Here is a 3,700-nt window from a genome sequence, read left to right on the forward strand (position 1 = left end):
ATGCGCTCGATAAGATAGTCAATTGGCCAAGCAAAGTTCTTGTTGCCATTAAAGTTGATGTGAAAATTGGTTGTTACTATGATACACGTACAGACTACATTGTATATACCAACACCTATGACCAGGTGCATTTCCAACTGTTTTTTTCATGATCGGAGCTAGAATTACATTTTAGCTGATCCCATGTTCAATTGATACCTATACTTTGGTATCATTGTTGCTGGAGAAAAAAAAATTTTGTCTCATGATATATATGTCCCTTTTCACATGCTTTATATGAGTCTGTACGTCTAACCCTCATTACTCTGGGGTTCTTTCCATTTTCAATTTTGCTACATTTATCTTAATTTGAGAAATTTCTTTATCTCAATAGGCCAAGAGAATCTCAGTACACATGTCAACCACTTACTTTAGGTTAAATATATTATTAAAAATAATTAATTCTCTTGTTGTCATACTTCAATATATACTGGTTCGCTAGTATTATGGATGAAGTAGAGAAATGAAAATTTTCTGACTCATATCATCTTTTGTGAGTTCTTCCACAAAAATTGGAATACATGTGATTTTATTTGAACGTATGTTTTGAAACAACTGACATATTAATAGTCGATCAAGTGGATACATTTCAAGGAACATTCAAATTTTGGGAGAAAAATATCAAGTACACAATAATGGTGCTTAAGTCCTTTTTAACTCCAAATGAATACATTGAAATAGAGTTGGTACAACCAATTGAACAAAAGACATCATTTAATTATAGCCAATATCATATTCAAGAGAACAAAATAACAATAAAACCAAATTCCTAATGGTCTAGATCAGTAGTCATAATTTAAATTGACCGTCTATGGACTTATCTTAAGAAAGGAAAAAAAACAGAACCGGACATATTCTAAAAGATAAATAAATAAGCCCAGCAGGTATTCAATATAAAAATCCACATTACATTAGTGACATACCTCATATATTGGTTGGTTCCCGGTGTACAGCCTTGGTCGCGCACATCCCAAATAAATGGAAACAAGAATAGAACAGGTTCGAGTTTGACAGGACCGGTTCGGGTTGAACTGGACCAGCTCGGTGGGCCGAATTGGACGGACCGAGTCAGTTGTACATGACTGGTTTTGGTTGGACCGGACCGGGTTGGCTGGACCGGAATATGATAGGACAGGAGCCGGATCGGAACGGGATACGAGTTTGAACAAGGTGGGAACAGTTCAAAATCGGACATCTGGGTCGGAAAAGTTCAAAATCGGACAGATAATTCGGATCTGTTCAAATTCGGATAGATGCTTCGGAACTGTTCAAATTCGGACAGATGCTTCAGAACTGCTCAAATTCTAACATATGTTTCAGAACTTTTCAAAAACGGACAGCTGAGATCTGAACGGGATTTCTTTTTGTCGTTCTATCTTTCACCATTGACGCGTCCAGAGATTTCCTATCACCAATCGGTAAAGAAAAACAAATCAGCGGATTTCCTTTACAAACCAAATCCTCCATTAAACTTGAGAAAAAAAAAATCAATATCAATCAACCCAGTACAAATTCTCTCCTCCGTTAATATAAATATCAATCAAATCATATTTCTCCTCCATTAAATTAAATTAAATTAAATTAAATTAAATTAAATTAAATCAAATCAATTCAAAACTGCAAAAATCAAAAGAAAAGGAACAGAAATACTTAGCTTAAAGATTGATTCCACAATTTCCTCGATGTATATCCAAACCCAACTTTTGATTCAAACAACTTGTGTTTATCATCCATTTAGAAAGAAAAAAAAAATCAATCGCTCTGCGATATAGCATCGGGCATGATAACGTGTTTTAGTATAAAAGATAGAGAAAAAGAAAGAGGTGGAGAAGGAGAAGGATTCTCTATTGATCAGTATTCTCTTGGTTACATGGACATAATACATATGTATACATAGAAAGGGGAAAACCAAAAGACACCAAATCTGGACCGCACACCCATGGGCATGGGCCCTTTAACATAAGTGTCTTTATATAAACTATTAGAGCATAAGCCAAGCAGCATCTTCAATGCCGCTTCTCACTTCCTACGACGGCTTCATTTTTTGTTTTTTTCTTTTCCAATATGTTATTTTGTTGTTTAATCCGCCATCTGGAAATTTGCAGGTATCCTTGAAACCTTGGCGATGCAAATGTCATTCTAAAGGGATTTCTAATATATTTTCGTGCATGGTACTCTTTTTGTTTTGTGCCAGTTCTCGCTTTGCTTTTTTTTCGTGTTTTCTTTTATGGTGGGTTTGGATGTAGAATTTTAAAGATGGGATTTATTGGTCCAGGGAATTTAGTGGAATTACGTTTCCCTTGCTACATTTGGTTGCCCAAATCCCTGGAATTACATTAAGATTTGCTGGGAAACTTATCAGGGAATTTATGGAGCCACTTTTTTTTACTCCAAAACCCATATATATACAATTTTAAGATTCTTAGGGCAATGCCTAACAATACATGGACTTCAACACAAATTTTTTTTTGTGAATCCTAGGAATCTCAACTGAGTTACCAAACATACAAGGGATTTACATGAATCCCATAATTTGTAATCCCACGGGATTACAAATTCCTGGAAATTGTGAATTCTGCAACCAAATCCACCGTTAGGGTTTTGTCATCTGATTTTTATTTTTGAAGCAATTTTTTTTTTGTCATCTGATATTTGTTACTATTTTTTTAGCAGGTATCATTAAAAAATGTAATTGATTGCTTTTTTTTTTCCTCTCCAGCTGGTGTTGCTTCTTTTTTGCCTGCTGCTGCTATCGGGTATGTAATCTATTAGAAATATCTTGATTTCTGTTGATTTTTAAGTTTTTTGGTTTTCTCATTCCACTGTACGTTTATTTTTCTGAAATCTACTGCAAATCAATTCAAGAATTTGACGCTGTTTTGTAGAATGCAAATAAAAGAAAATTTTGGTTCGCTGGTGGCATGGGCAGAAGCGAGCAAGTAGCGTGTAGCTGGTAATAGTAGTCTGTGAAGGAGACATGGTGATAAAACTGATATTAGGTGGTGGGGACCAACATGCTACAGATGATGTAGGAGGTATAACAACTGGTGGTGCGTAAGAACGGGTGATTTTTTCAACGATCCGTAAATATTTTGATTTTTTTCTGGGAAGTTTATTCGTGACTATTATGCAAGATTTGCATTGATAAAAAGTGCACTCGACAAGTTAAAAGAGTATTAGTTGTTTGGATGAACCATTGTTATATGTTATTGAGGTATGTAAAACAAAAAGGAAAAAAGTCTTTGTGAATTTTATGATGATTGCTGAATATGAGTTTTGATTAGTTTCTTCGCTGGACAAGATTAGGATTATCAATCAACTACTAAACAATAGTCCATAGGAGTCTTTACGGTAGAGTTGTGTAGCAGAATACGGTTTCTTTCAGCGTGTGTAATTGTGTAATCTGAATTTACTTTATTTCAGAAATGTGGCGGTTCTCAAATCAAGCAAGGATACGAGGTATAGATTGGATTTATTCAGAGAAAATCTGCGAGATATTCAGAGAAAATCTGTGATGAAAATAACTATCCGACATACATTGGCATTTCAAAAATAGCTAAGGAACCATCAAAATCAAAAATCATCACCATCAGAAAGAATGATTTACAAGATGGATATACAAAAACTATTGTCCATCAACACATTCGTGAAAATACCGGGT

The sequence above is a fragment of the Papaver somniferum genome, chromosome 11 (assembly GCF_003573695.1).
Source record: "Papaver somniferum cultivar HN1 chromosome 11, ASM357369v1, whole genome shotgun sequence".
In the NCBI taxonomy this organism is placed as follows: domain Eukaryota; kingdom Viridiplantae; phylum Streptophyta; class Magnoliopsida; order Ranunculales; family Papaveraceae; genus Papaver; species Papaver somniferum.